At 44.2% G+C, this 16,368-nt stretch overlaps 1 protein-coding gene across 1 annotated transcript in view; it reads right to left on the reverse strand.

The window, feature by feature from the left end:
• Positions 1-16,368, reverse strand: part of pde8b (phosphodiesterase 8B) — a 190,736-nt gene that overhangs the window by 122,953 nt on the left and 51,415 nt on the right. The gene's annotated exons all lie outside the window — the stretch shown is intronic.

A 16,368-nucleotide genomic window follows, 5' to 3' on the forward strand; every position in this document is an offset into this window, starting at 1 on the left:
CAGTACGTGGGAGCCTCATAAATTTACGCAAATCGGAGTCCTATTTCCTCAATAGCACCCCGATGCTATTTTAACCAGGGCCTGAGTGGAGAAGCTGCTGGGGCTTTCCTGCTAGGCAGAAGCAGGTCTGCAGGTGGTCTAAAGACAGAAGAGGCCCTTCTCGTAAGTCTAAAACTTTCTCGCTCCTCCTGGACCCACAAGGAAAATTGTGGCCTCCCCAGTCTCTGACTAACCCCTTCGTTTCTGCAAGAATGTCCTGAAAACCCTTAATGCCACTCACCTGGAAGCTGATGGGTGGCCACCGATCTTCGTCTGCCGGCAGTTACTCTGCACCCTCTTCTCACCCTGTCCAGGCAGGAAGGATGGCAACGGTTAAAATCGCCGCCCCCTCCTGCTGCCATTGCCAGGCAGGAAATCAAACTGTGGGAGTGGTTTCCCATCCGTAAGTCAACACGAGTTTTAAAAAAATGTTTTGGCTCAATGAAAAGCTAATTTGCTCCACCAGCATGGCAACTAAATTTATTTTAAGTAACCAAAATATTTCACTTCTGTTACCTAGTTAGGTAGATTATTCCAAAGATATACCATTCCTGATATGTGTTTTAAAGCTGCTTTTCAAAAATTTCCATTTATGAACTTCTATTTTTCATGGCTAGAGCTTGATACCGAACCCGCCGTATAATTTGGGACAGTTGGCTGCATATCATTCTAAGCAGGTACATTCCCCAAAGTTACAACAGTGGCTACATTTCAAAGTACTTCATTGGCTGTGAAATGCTTTGGGACACCCCAAGGACTTTTTTTTTTATTCGTTCATGGGGTGTGGGTGTCGCTTGCAAGGCCAGCATTTAATGCCTGCCCCCAATTGCCCTAGAGAAGGTGATGGTGAGCCGCTTTCTTGAACCGCTGTAGTCCATGTGGTGAAGGTTCTCCCACAATGCTGTTAGCTAGGGAGATCCAGGATTTTGACCCAGTGATGATGAGGGAGGCAATATATTACCGAGTCGGGATGGTGTGTGACTTGGAGGGGAATGTGCAGGTGGTGTTGTTCCCATGTGCCTGATGCCCTTGTCCTTCTAGGTGGTAGAGGTCGCGGGTTTGGGAGGTGCTGGCAAAGAAGCCTTGGCGAGTTGCTGCAGTGCATCTTGTAGATGGTACACACTGCAGCCACGGTCTGCCAGTGGTGAAGGGAGTGAATGAATAGGGTGGTGGATGGGGTGCCAATCAAGCGGGCTGTTTTGTCCTGGATGGTGTCGAGCTTCTTGAGTGTTGTTGGAACTGCACTCATCTAGGCAAGTGGAGAGTATTCCATCACACTCCTGACTTGTGCCTTGTAGATGATGGAAAGGCTTTGTGGAGTCAGGAGGTGAGTCACTCGCTGCAGAATACCCAGCCTCTGACCTGCTCTCATAGCCACAGTATTTATGTGGCTGGTCCTGTTAAGTTTCTGGTCAATGGTGACCCCCAAGATGTTGATGGTGGGGGATTTGGCGATGGTAATGCCGTTGAATGTCAAGAGAAGGTGGTTAGACTCTCTCTTGTTGGAGATGGTCGTTGCCTGGCACTTGTCTGGAGTGAATGTTACTTGCCACTTATCAGCCCAAGCCTGGATGTTGTCCAGGTCTTGCTGCATGCGGGATCGGACTGCTTCATTATCTGAGGGGTTGCGAATGGAACTGAACACTGTGTAATCATCAGCGAACATCCCCATTTCTGACCTTATGATGGAGGGAAGGTCATTGATGAAGCAGCTGAAGATGGTTGGCACTAGGACACTGTCCTGAGGAACTCCTGCAGCAATGTCCTGGGGCTGAGATGATTGACATCCAACAACCACTATAATCTTCCTTTGAGCAAGGTGTGTCTCCAGCCACTGGAGAGTTTTCCCCTGATTCCCACTGACTTGAATTTTACTAGGGCTCCTTGGTGCCACACTTGGTCAAATGCTGCCTTGATGTCAAGAGCAGTCACTCTCACCTCACCTCCGGAATTCAGCTCTTTTGTCCATGTTTGGACCAAGGATGTAATGAGGTCTGGAGCCGAGAGGTCCTGGCGGAACCCAAACTGAGCATCAGTGAGCAGGTTATTTGTGAGTAAGTGCCGCTTGATAGCACTGTTGTCGCCACCTTCCATCACTTTGCTGATGATTGAGAGTAGATTGATGGGGCGGTAATTGGCTGGATTGGATTTGTCCTGCTTTTGTGGTCAGGACATACGTGGGCAATTTTCCACATTGTCGCATAGATGTCAGTGTTGTAGCTGTACTGGAACAGCTTGGCTAGAGTTGCTGCTAGTTCTGGAGCACAAGTCTTCAGCGCTACAGCCAGGATGTTGTCGGGGCCCTAGCCTTTGCTGTATCCAATGCACTCAGCCGTTTCTTGATATCATGTGGAGTGAATCGAATTGGCTGAAGACCAGCTTCTGTGATAGTGGGGATATTGGAAGGAGGCCAAGATTGATCATCCACTCGGCACTTCTGGCTGAAGATGGTTGCAAACGCTTCAGCCTTGTCTTTTGCATTCATGTGCTGGACTCTGCTATCATTGAGGATGGCGACTTTCACGGCGCCTCCTCCTCCCATTATTTGTTTAATTGTCCTCCACCATTCACGACTGGATGTAGCAGGACTGCAGAGCTTTGATCTGATCTGTTGGTTGTGGAATCTGTGTATAGCATGTGGCTTCCATTGTTTAGCATACATGTAGTCCTGTGTTGTAGCTTCACCAGGTTGGTATCTCATTTTTGGGTACGCCTGGTGCTGGTCCTGGCATGCTCTTCTACACTCTTCATTGAACCAGGGTTGATCGCCTGGCTTGTTGGTAATGGTGGAGTGAGGAATATGCCGGGCCATGAGGTTACAGATTGTGCTGGAATACAATTCTGCTGCTGCCGATGGCCCACAGTGCCTCATAGATGCCCAGTTTTGAGCTGCTGGATCTATTCTGAATCTATCCCATTTAGCACAGTGGTAGTACCACACAACACATTGGATGATGTCCTTAGTCCGAAGATGGGACTTCGTCTCCACGAGGACTGTGCAGTGATCAATCCTACCAATGCTGTCATGGACAGATGCATCTGCGACAGGTAGATTGGTGAGGGCGAGGTCAAGTAGGTTTTTCCCTCATGTTGGTTCGCTCACTACCTGCCGCAGACCCAGTCTGGTAGCTATGTCCTTCAGGAATCGGCCAGTAGTGATGCTACCGAGCCGTCTTGGTGATGGACATTGAAGTCCCCCACCCGGAGTACATTTTGTGCCCTTGCTACCCTCAGTGCTTCCTCCAAGTGGTGCTCAACGCGGAGGAGGACTGATTCATCAGCTGAGGGAGGGCAGTAGGTGGTAATCAGCAGGAGCTTTCCTTGCCCATGTTTGACCTGATGCCATGAGATTTCATGGGGTCCGGAGTCAATGTTGAGGACTCCCAGGGCCACTCCCTCCTGACTGTACCACTGTACCGCCACTTCTGGTGGGTCTGTCCTGTCGGTGGGACAGGACATAACCAGAGATGGTGATGGAAGAGTCTGGGACGTTGGCTGAAAGGTATGATTCTGTGAGTATGGCTATGTCAGGCTGTTGCTTGACTAGTCTGTGGGACAGCTCTCCCAATTTTGGCACAAGTCCCCAGATGTTAGTGAGGAGGACTTTGCAGGGTCGACTGGGCTTGGTTTGCCTTTGTTGTGTCCGGTGCCTAGTGGTCCGATGCCGGGTGGTCTGTCCGGTTTTATTCTTTTTGTGACTTTCTGTAGCGAGATTGTACAACTGAGTGGCTTGCTAGGCCATTTCAGAGGGCGATTAAGAATCAACCACATTGCTGTGGGCCTGGAGTCACATATAGGCCAGACCGGGTAAGGACGGCAGGTTAAAAGGCACTATATAAATGCAAGTTCTTTCTTTCTTTCTGACAAGTCTCAAATTGGTACCTGTGGTGTAACTATACTCTTATAGAAAGTGAAGCAAAATGATGTGCACCGACTGAGCACTTTTGATCAGTTCTCGGACCCCATTGCATAGCAGCTGACATACTTGTTTTTTTAAATTACATTTTAGTAATTCTGAACTAGCTGAGGCACATCTGCTATGCACAAATTAAGTACTGTTTCCACTCCCAGCCAGAATGCTAGCGCAGGGAAAAAATGGTCTAAAGGCACAAAAAGATTCTGAGATATAAACATTTCATCAAGACAACAATTAGTACAATTGATCCTAACTTAATACATTTGACACAGTTATTTTAATTGCATTTTTTTCAGATGCTTGATCCTCTAAAGATGCATCCAGTTATAATGTAATAGACAAAATACTGCAAGCTAAGTATATTGGATTTAGACCTTTATTATTGGCTGCCATCCAAATAAACAGTCAGTTCAACAGTGAGGACGTGGGGTGCATTTCCTCTGAGTGTTAATGGGAATAAAAAAGAGAGTAAGCTGATGAGAAAAAGCATTAAGAGACTTTTTTCCCCAATTAATCTATCTTTTCTTCACAACCTAAAATGGTTGAGCAGGCGAGCGGGAAAAATGTGCTTGTGGAAGACCAGATAGAGATGGTGAGTGTCTTGCTGGAGGCCATTATGGAGGAAATCATGCTGTTTTGCACAGCAGATAACACAAATGAGAAGCATACAAAGGTCAAGCTGCATCCCCCTTATTAACTCAGCTCCCACTGGCGACCTAAGCCAATTCCTGCTTGCAACTCATGCAAATTCATTCATTCATTTCTCATTAGTATTTTGTTTTGGTAACAAATCAATTATTAATAGCTTCTAATGAAATTGCATTAAATACCACACTTTCATTGGAAATGAAATTAATTACAATTTAGGCTATAATCAATCACAATGTGATTGATTATACAGAACATCAGTCATTCAAGAACATAGGCTAATTGAAAATCTACTAGCTTAGAATTAATTATCAATGTAAGTTAACTTAAAGAGACTATTAAGTCATTGTTTTATTTATTCTTTTATATTTTCTTTTAACCCCTGCATGCCACATGCCCAACGAGAATGGGGTATTCAGGGGTTAAAATTGGAGCAGTGCCCTGCTCACCAGATCCAAGGCCAGCATGTCATTTTTACAGGCATGGTCTGACTAGCGTGCAAAGCCCTTGCCTATTGACATACAAAAGTCAGGGGTCTGATGATGTCATTCAGATCCCAACGAGATTTTAATGCGCAGTTGGGCATTCGGCACCCTGTGCCAGCCTCGCCATGAGCTGGCCCAGAAAGGGGCCGAGAAGGTAAGTATATTTAACTTTTTTAAGGAACTTGAGGCCTTCTCTGCCTTCCCTCCTTCACCTGACCGCAATTGCCTGCTGACTCTTCCCCCCCCCCCCACCCCCGAAGCACTTACCTGACTGCTGGGTGACCCAGAGGTTAAAATGGCCCAGGGCTCATGCTTGTCGCTCGCCCCTCGCATGCACCCCGAGTTAAAATCGGGGCTGAGATGTTGGAGAGCAGTTAATAATTATTGGGAAAATTATTGGAATCAATTCTGAGAGACAGTGTAAACCGTCATTTAGAAAGGCATGGATTAATCAAGGACAGTCAACATGGATTTGTTAAGGGAAGGTCATGTCTGACTAACTTGATTGAATATTTTGAGGAGGTAACAAGGAGGGTCGATGAGGGTAGTACGTTTGATGTAGTCTACATGGATTTTAGCAAGGCTTTTGACAAGGTCCCATATGGCAGGCTGGTCAAAAAAGTAAAAGCCAAGAGAACCAAGAGAAAGTGGCAAATTGGATCCAAAATTGGCTCAGTGGCAGGAAGCAAAGGGTAATGGTTGACGGGTGTTTTTGTGACTGGAAGGTTGTTTCCAGTGGGGTTCCGCAGTGCTCAGTACTAGGTCCCTTGCTTTTTGTGGTATATATTAATGATTTAGACTTAAATGTAGGGGGCATGATTAAGAAGTTTGCAGATGATACAAAAATTGGCCATGTTGTTGATAGTGAGGAGGAAAACTGTAGGCTGCAAGAAGATACCAATGGACTGGTCATGTGGGCAGAAAAGTGGCAAATGGAGTTCAATCCGGAGAAAAATGTGAGGTAATACATTTGGGAGGTCAAACAAGGCAAGGGAATACGCAATAAATGAAAGGATACTGACAGGTGTAGAGGAAGAGAGGAACCTTGGAGTGCATACCCACAGATCCCTGAAGGTAGCGGGACAGGTAGATAAGGTGGTTAAGAAAGCATATGGAATGCTTCCCTTTATTAGCTGAGGCATAGAATGTAAGAGCAGGGAGGTTATGCTAGAACTGGATAAAACACTAGTTAGGCCACAGCTTGAGTACTGTGTACAGTTCTGGTCAGCAAATTTCAGGAAGGATGTGATTGCACTAGAGGGAGTACAGAGAAGATTTACAAGGATGTTGCCAGGACTGGAGAATTTTAGCTCTGAGGAAAGATTGGATAGGCTGGGGTTGTTTTCTTTGGAACAGAGGAGGCTGAGGGGTGATTTAATTGAGGTGTATAAAATGATGAGGGGCCTAGGTAGAGTGGCAGGAAGGATCTATTTCCCTTAGCAGAGAGATCAATAACCAGGGGGCATAGATTTAAAGTAATAGGTAGAAGGATTAGAGGGGAACTGAGGAAAAAAATTTCACCCAGAGGATGGTGGGTGTCTGGAACTCACTGCCCGACAGGGTGGGAGAGGCAGAAACCGTCATCACATTTAAAAAGTACTTGGATATGCACTTGAAGTGCCATAACCTACAAGGCTACGGACCAAGTGCTGGGAAGTGGGATTAGGCTGGATAGCTCTTTTTTGACCAGCCCGGACACGATGGGCCGAATGGCTTCCTACTGGGCTGTAAATTTTCTATGTTTCTAACACTCACTGAAATATGTCCCAGTGTGGATTAACACTTTGGCAGGGAAGGAGTGAATTAATTGAAGGTTAGGGGGGAGGGTGGAATGCAAGTTGTTGTCGAAAGCACTCCAAATACGATCACCAGTGTACACACACAATGGTAAAATATCATCAGTTTCATATCTGAATGTTAGTAACACTCTTCAGCAGTATGTACATTTAACATTATACTTTGGTAATTTAAGAACAAAATTGCTAATTAAATATAATTAAAGTAACATTTAGTTTTAAAAAAAATTAACGTCAAACATCTCAATTAATGACCAGTTATAGTCCTTTTCTACATATGACCATGGAAAGTTTATTTCTCACTCACAGAAATTCATTCAGTCACTTCTTTGTGTGAGTATAGCATCTCCATGATGTCAATAACTCTGGCCTCTAAGCCTAGTTTGTAAAGTTGGCATCTTGCATTTAGCAGCCAACCAGAAGTATGAAGTTTGGTTCTCTCCAATGTATCCCAGAGCTAGCTGGAGGAAATTTTTGCCATTTATGCTGATTCACAGGAAATACAGGTGATTACGAAGTGTGAAACTAGCATTATTACAAGTGTTTATATATTATTTATTATTACAAGTGTGTTGTGTTGCCATTCTCAACAATGAATTCACGTTCTCAAATTCATAGAACCATAGAAAAGATACAGCACAGAAGAGGGCCATTGGGCCCATCGTGTCCGCACCGGCTCAAAGAATAACCAGGTGCCCATTCTAATCCCACCTTCCAGCACTCAGTCCATAACCCTGCAGCTTGCAGCACTTTAGGTGCAGGTCCAGGTACTTTTTAAAAGAGTTGAGGGTCCCTGCCTCTACCACCAATTCGGGCAGCGAATTCCATACACCCACCACCCTCTGGCTAAAACAGTTTTTCCTCATGTCCCCTCTAATCCTTCCGCCAATCAGTTTAAATCTATGTCCTCTAGTTCTTGAACTCTCCGCTAGGGGAAACAGGTACTTCCTGTCTACTCTATCTAGACCCCTCATAATTTTGTACACCTCAATCAAGTCACCCCTCAGCCTCCTCTGCTCCAAGGAAAACAACCCCAGCCCATTCAATCTCGCCTTGTAGCTGCAATTTTCAAGCCCTGGCAACATTCTTGTAAATCTTCTCTGCAATCTCTCCAGAGCAATTACGTCCTTCCTGTAATGTGGTGACCAGAACTGCGCACAATACTCCAGCTGTGGCCTTACCAGCGTTTTATACAGTTCCATCATTACATTCCTGCTTTTGTATTCTATACCTCGGCTAATAATGGAGAGCATTCCGTATGCCTTCTTCACAACCTTATCTACCTGTAATGCCACCTTCAGGGACCTGTGCACATGCACTCCAAGGTCTCTCACTTCCTCTACCCCTCTCAATATATTCCCGTTTACTGCGTATTCCCTTTTACTGTTTGCCCTCCCTAAGTGCAATACCTCACACTTCTCCGGGTTGAACTCCATTTGACACTTTTCCGCCCACTCCACCAACCCATTGATATCTTCTTGGAATCTACAGCTATCCCCTTCACTATCAACTACACGGCCAATTTTTGTGTCGTCTGCAAATTTGCCAATCATGCCCCCTACATTCAAGTCCAAATCATTAATATATACCACAAACAGCAAGGGACCCAACACTGAGCCCTGTGGCATACCACTGGAAACGGATTTCCATTTGCTAAGACATCCATCGACTCATACCCTTTGTTTCCTGGTACTGAGCCAATTTTGGATCCAATTCGCCACATTTCCCTGTATCCCATGGGCTTTTACCTTTCTGACCAGTCTGCCATGTGGGACCACAATTCAATTGCAGCAAATCTGCCACCTGGATATAGAGAAAATATTTCACAAAACTTTTCAATCAAAAAATCATAACATAACTGCTGGTTTTAAAAGTTCTCTTCTGCACCACAATGTATCTATAAGTCAACATGTGGGGAAGGAAAGCTGCAAACTTCTCACGTGCTGTTTTTTCAATGTCACACCATTGGCCCTTTGCCATATACACACTATTCCAATGCTCTCCTGACTGGCCTCCCATCTTCTACCCTCCATAAACTTGAGCTCATCCAAAACTCTGCTGCCCGTATCCTTACTCGCACCAAGTCCCGTTCTCCCATCACCCTTGTGCTCACTGAATCTACATTGGCTCCTGGTCCGGCAACGCCTCAATTTTAAAATTCTAATACTTATTTTCAAATCTCTCCATGGCCTCATCCCTCCCTATCACTGTAACCTTCTCCAGCCCTACAACTCTCCAAAATCTCTGCGCTCCTTCAATTCTGGCCTCTTGTGCATTCCTGATTTTCTTCGCTCCACCATTGGCGGCCGTGCGTCCAGCTGCCTAGGCCCTAAGCTCTGGAATTCCCTCCATAAACCTCTCCGCTTCTCTGTCTCTCTCTCTCTCTCCTCCTTTAAGAGGTTCCTTAAAACCTACCTCTTTGACCAAGCTTTTGGTCACCTGTCCTAATATCTCCTTGCATGGCTTGGTGTCAAATTTTATTTGATAAGGCTCTTGTGAAGCGCCTTGGGATGTTTTACTACATTAAAGGCACTATATAAATGCAAGTTGTTGTTGTTGTTGCTGCTGCACAAACCATTTAAATGAACCATAATCCTGCCATTGTCAAAAATGAAGCTAACTGCAGTGTAATGCACTACAAAGGTAATCCCTGCACTGAGCTCTGCACCATTTCTCATTCTTTCTCAGGGCCCCAAACTGTGGAAATCTCTACTTTCCTCATTCTTCCTTTCCTTTTATGATTACAGAGTTTTAAAACCCAACTTTCGTACTCTTGGTTACCACTTCTTGATGTACCTCATGTTCTGTCTCACAACAACAACTTGCATTTATATAGCAATTTAATGTGGAAAAATATCCCAAGGCGTTTCAAAAAGGACGAAAGAAATGCAAGCTGAGTCTTTCTGGGAAAGCTAGGAGAGGTGACTGAAAGCTTCGTCGAAGAGATGGGTTTTGAGAATGCATGCAAAGGCAGGAGAGAAGGTAAAGTGGCAGAAGGGTTTAAGGAGGGTGTTCTAGAGAGTAGGACTGAGACGACTGAAGGCCAATGGTTGGGTAAAGGAGGAGTAGGATGCAAAAGACGTTGGGGCCAGAAGACCAGAGGGTACAGTCACAAGGCTTGAGAAGATTGCAGTGATAGGGTGCGATAAGGCCATGGAGGGACTTGTAGACATGGCTGAGGAATTTAAATTCAATTGTAGATGGGTAGTCAGTGTTGGTCAGAGAGGATGGGGAAAGGGCAAATGGACTTTAGTGCTGCACAGAACTTGGAGATGAGGTTTGAATGAGTTAGAGTTAATGGAGAGTGAAGGTTGGAAGACTGACAAGAAGGAAATTGGAGAAACTGAATTTAGAATTTATGAAGATGTGCGCAAGGATATCAGCAGCAGTGGGAGTGAGGTAGAGACGGAGGCAGGCAACGTAGCTAGGTGAAGTTAAGCTGTCTAGGTATGGGACTTACATAGAATTACATAACATTTACAGCACAGAAACAGGCCATTCGGCCCAACTGGTCTGTGCTGGTGTTAATGCTCCACACGAGCCCCCTCCCACCCTACTTCATCTAACCCCATCAATATATCCTTCTATTCCTTTCTCCCTTGTACTTATCTAGCTTCCCCTTAAAGGCATCTATGCTATTCGGCACAACTACTCCTTGCAATAACAAGTTCCACATTCTAACCACTCTCTGGGTAAAGAAGTTTCTCCTGAGTTCCCTAATGGATTTATTAGTGACTATCTTGTATTTATGGCCCCTAGCTTTTCTCACCCCCACAAGTGGAAACATCTCTATGTCTGCCTTATCAAATCCCTTCATAATTTTAAAGACCTCGATTAGGTCGCCCCTCAGCCTTCTCTTTTCTAGAGAAAAGAGCCCCAGCCTAGTCAGTCTTTCCGATAGTTATAACCTCTCAGTTCTGGTATCATCCTTGTAAATATTTTTTGCACCTTTTCCAGTGTTTCTATATCCTTTTTGTAATATGGAGACCAGAACTGTGCACAGTACTCTAAGTGTGATCTAAGCAAGGTTCTACACAAGTTTCTCATAACGTCCCTGCTTTTCAATTCTATTCCTCTAGAATCAAACCCCAGTGCTTTGTTTGCATTTTTTATGGCCTTGTTAACTTGCGTTGCTACTTTTAAAGATTTGTGAATGTGTACCCCTAGATCCCTCTGCTCCTCTACCCCATTTAGACTATTATTTTCCAAGAAGTATGTGGCTTCCTTATTCCTCCTCAAAATGGATCACCTCACACTTATCTATATTAAAATTCATTTGCCATTTCCACGCTCATTCTGCAAGTTTATTAACGTCTTCTTGTATTTTGTCGCAGTCCTCCTCAATATTAACTATACTCCCCAGTTTGGTGTCATCTGCAAATTTTGAAATTGTATTTCCGATTCCTGAGTCCAAATCATATATGTAAATAGTGAACAGCAGTGGTTCCAGCATCGATCCTTGTGTAACACCATTTCCCACCTTCTGCCAGTCTGAGTAACTACCTTTAACCCCTACTCTCTGTTTTCTGTTTTGTAGTCAGCTTGCTATCCATTCTGCTACTTGCCCCCTGACTCCACATGCTCTGACTGTAGTCATGAGTCTACTATGCAGTACCTTAGTGAAGGCCTTTTGAAAATCCAAATATATTACATCTATTACATTACCCTTGTCTACCCTTTCTGTTACTTCTTCAAAGAATTCAATAAGGTTGGTCAAGCATGACCTTCCCTTTTGAAATCTGTGTTGGCTATTCTTTATTATATTTTTGGTTTCTAGATGTCTCTGAGTCAAGCAGGACGCCAAGTGTCCAAACAGCCTGGTTTAACCTGAATGAGCCTTCAGGTAGGGGGATTGAGTCGGTGACAAGTGAGAGGAGTTTTTGGCAAGGGCCAAAAATTATGGCTTTGGTCTTCTTGATGTTCAATTGAAGGAAATTCTGGCTCATCCATGACAATAACAGACAGGCAGTCTGACAGCAGTTCTACTCTGAACTTTGATAGTATTTGAAAGCCCTCTGCCTAGCTTTTCTAATAATAACGAAGAAAAAGTACTTTGCAGGTTGCAGACATTGCAAAGTGCCAACATGTTTCATGTCTTGCAAAAATGCTGGTAAAGGTAAGGCAACTGTGCAGTGAGGCAGAAAATAAACTTAGGAAATTTTACTCAACGGTTCAAAGAAAGCAAAATAAAAAATGAAAACGCCTGATAAGGTAGCAAGAATCTGTTACACAGCAAAAGGTCACAGTGCTTAGGAGCCATACATTTTTATTTAATACAACACTGATCCCTGCTGTATCCTGACAGAAAGAAACACTGAGCTGAAAATGCCTACAGTTTAATAATGCTTTATCAAGCTGGTCCCTGAAATTACTGAGAAAACATTAGCATGTTAAACAGTTTGCTTCAACATATTTTGCAACCTCATCTTTGAAGAGTCTTTGCAATTCTGTTGTCTATTTATATTCAAATTACTCATGTTGTTACAGTCCTTCTAACCCAGGCAAGAGCATGGTTTCATTGAAACTCTCAACCAGCAGTGACCTGCCTGAATCAAATGTTCTCAGCCAGAGTGTTCTATTTCCATGGCAACCCTCTATTTATTCTTGCATGCGAGAAATTTTTTTACAGAACATTTAGTTTCTTCAGGCAAATAAATATTGCGTGTGTTTGGGAATTTTGTTTCTTTCTCTTTTTAAAATTGATTTGGGGATATTTTTTACTTCTATTTTTTTCTTGCATGATTTATAGAAAAAGATATGGTAGGAGAAATAGAGGCTTCACACTGGCAGTGCCTTCTCCTAGTTTCTTTCCATATGTCAGAACTGCAAGAATAATGCCTCACAGTTCTAGAAGGTGTCAGAAGAATTATTTAAAAACACACTCTCGGTGCAAAGCTAATTGCTCCTGAGTATGATGTATTTAAGGGGAAGCTAGTTAAGTACATGAGGGAGAAAGGAGTAGTCGGAAAAGGATACGATAGGGTGAGATGAGGTAAATAGAATGGAAGGAGGCACGTGTGGAACTGAAACACCGGCAGAGACCAGTTGGACCGAATGGCCTGTTTCTGTGCAGTTCTATGTAATTCTATGAGTATCATCACTAAATTATCAACCAGGCTCATGGACAGCCAAACTGAGCAATAAGACTAAAATTCAATTGAGGAACTCCAATGATATCATACTTACAAATATTAACGCTATCATCAAAATTTTGAGGGAAATGAAACTAGCAAAAGATTTCCACCTAAAAGTATTCTTGCAGAGTAACCTAGGTGAAGGGCCACAGCTCATCTGCAGTACACAACCAAAGTTGAAAAGAATAGGAGAGAAATGAGATTAATTAATATATACTGGTCAGGTGACACAAAGCATTGGTTTCAAAAACTTGTAGGGGCCGTAAATGTGTGGCCCATCCCGAGTACTCCCGCTGTAAATCTGAGCAGAATGCGCAGGAAAGGCTGGAAATGAGGTTGGGACCTAGCCTCGTAAGGCACGGAGCACGGAGCCTCTGCTTGCCCCTTTCAAGGTCACTAACGTAAGAGAGGGTGGGGTTAGGGTTAAGGACCACCTAATGGTGAGAGTTCCTGTGCCCCTGGCCTCACAGGGATCCAACACATTGTCGGCGGCAGTATCCCCAGCTGCCCTTTGGCCATAGTGATCCTCACCTTGGAGTCCAGGCTGAGGATCATGGCGTGGACCCCTGAAAATTTCAGCCAAGGCCATTTTTTTTTTACTATTTTTAAAGCGGTCCCTTCACATATTGGGCCAAGGGGTCATTTCCTTAACCTTTCTGGGGAGGGTTCCGACACACTCCTGGAACAGTACATCTCGGTTTATGGCCTCTTTGGCACCTATGAATCACCTCTAGTGGTGCACGTATCTGCTACTGCCACGTGAATAAAAGGACATCGCCGGACCACGCAAACTCTGGCAGGGGTAATAGTGGAGGTGCCAGGCAGGCATATCTGGCACTTATGCCAGGATGCATGATTTCACCCCCAACCCCCCACCCTAGTACTGATTTTCAGCCCAGTAGACTATAGAAGGAAAGGAACAATGAGGGCAGTGAGTTGATCAATCCTGGGGAAGAAATAGTGAGAAGGATAGTAACAGACTTCAGGACGACGTAGACAGATGGGTGAAATGGGCAGACAATGGCAGATGAAATTTAACGTAGAGAAGTGTGAAGTGATACATTTTGGTAGGAAGACTGAGGAGGGCAATATAAACTAAACAGTACAATTTTAAAGGGAGTGCAGGAACGGAGACACCTGGGGGTGTAGGTACACAAATCTTTGAAGGTGGCAGGACAAGTTGCGAAGGCTGTTAAAAAGTATATGGGATCCTTGGCTTTATTAATAAAAACACTGGTTTGGCTTCAGCTGGAGTACTGTGTTCAATTCTGGGCACCACATGTTAGGAAGGCTATCAAGGCCTTAGAGAGGGTGCAGAAGAGATTTACTAGAATGGTGCCAGAGATGAGGGACTTCAGTTATGTGGAGAAACTGGAGAAGCTGGGGTTGTTCTCCTTAGAGCAGAGAAGGTTAAGGGGAGATTTGATAGAGGTGTTCAAAATCATGAACAGTTTTGATAGAGTAAATAAGGGGAAATTGTTTCCAGTGGCAGAAGGGTCGGTAACAAAAGGACACAGATTTAGGTGATTGGCAAAAGAACCAGAGGCGACATGAGGAAACATTTTTTTACACACATGATCTGGAATGCCCTGCCCGAAAGGGTGGTGGATACAGATTCATTAGTAACTTTCAAAAGGGAATTGAATAAATACTTGAAGGGAAAAAATTATAGGGCTATGGGGAAAGAGCAGGGGAATGGGACTAATTGGATAGCTTTTTCAAAGAGCAGGCATAGGCACGATGGGCCGAATGGCCTCCTTCTGTGCTTTAACATACTACGATACTATGATATGCTCTGCAAGCATGCGTGGATTAACACATGGGCCTATGGGGCCTGTGCCCAGGGACCCCAGCCAAATATGGGGCCCTCAGTAAAACTCACCGTAACTCAGATAAAACTGCATGCAACCTGGATCAAAATATTGTAGCCTTTAAAAAGACTGATAGAAGGGGGCAAGGGAGAGTTGGCAGATTCTTTGCAATATAAATACTGACACTTGCCGTTGCAGTCCACATGTAACAAAGTATTTATTTGAGCAGGGGAGTGGGACTAATTGGATAGCTCTTTCAAAGCACTGGCACAGGCACGATGGGCCAAATAGCCGTCTTCTGTGCTGTGTCACTCTATGATTCTAAGCTACAAAACATTTATTTGCTCAGATACGAAGACCCTTACAAGCAAAGGTTTGCTCTATTATTAATACAGTGAATAGACAATCCACGGGCCTCTTCATGCATTTTACTACATGTTTGTGTTTTAGATTGGGTGGGGTTGTTTGGGGGTGGGTGGGGTTGTTTGGGGGTGGGTGGGGGCCCCGAATGTTCTTGGTGCCCAGGATCCCAACGATTCTTCGTCCGGCTCTGTCTGCAAGCATACCCATACAAATCTGATCCTCAAATTAAATGATCTCCAGAATTCTCCCTGCTCTTATTGTGTTCAATCTTCACAAGTTCATAAGTTTAAAAGAAAAAAAAGTCACTGCCTAATGGCAGTAGGTATGCAGCTACTCAAAAACTCATTGGTTGCCCATATCTGCAATTCCACCAGAGGATGTGATTTCTTTTGAGTAATGCCCTCATACTTTGTTTCTGTGTCTGGCCGATTGCCATGCAGGGGTCCTCATGCTGCAGTACAATATGTATTAATGGGGATCCAGGTGGTGCATGCAGCAATGGATTAATAAGTTACATTACACTGTACATTGACAATAAGATCACAGAGTTTTACGCTATCACGGAGGTTTGCTGTTACTGTTATCATTCCCGTTTCTGTAGGTAATACAAAAACAAATGTTTTTCTGTGCTTGTACTAAATAATCCTGCATGAAAACGCTATCAGCAGGATGCTTGCATTTGTTTAAAAATTCAGATGACGTCAAAGCAGGAGCTTCAAAGGTCAGCAGTGATTGACACAACCGGCTTCAAAGCTTTAAAAGGTACAAAAAATAGTCCTTTAAACCTTGGAGAACATATTAGTCATTTGCCCATTGTGTTCTTTTTGTTCTGTCTAAAGCTATAGATTTGTGAGGTAGAAGGTAAATTCAAATAAAATTAGCTCCTCGCATGGCAGGGAAATATAGCGGGGGTGAAACTCAACTTCAGCAGGGGCGCGAGACGGGCGGTAGGAAAATTGGGCGGGATGTACAACAGGCAACTGATTTGTAACCGCCCGTCTGGTGTCCTCACCGAAAGGGAATTTTATCTCCACTGAGAGATATACTAGTATCATAGTATGGTACAGCACAGAAGATATAGAGCAGAAAGGTCCCAGGTTCAGTTCCTGAGTTAGCGTATTTCAGTCAGAGTACACGACAATCAGCCACAGTGGGCAGGGGAAAAACCAACCAAGG

The sequence above is a fragment of the Heptranchias perlo genome, chromosome 4 (genome assembly GCF_035084215.1).
Source record: "Heptranchias perlo isolate sHepPer1 chromosome 4, sHepPer1.hap1, whole genome shotgun sequence".
In the NCBI taxonomy this organism is placed as follows: domain Eukaryota; kingdom Metazoa; phylum Chordata; class Chondrichthyes; order Hexanchiformes; family Hexanchidae; genus Heptranchias; species Heptranchias perlo.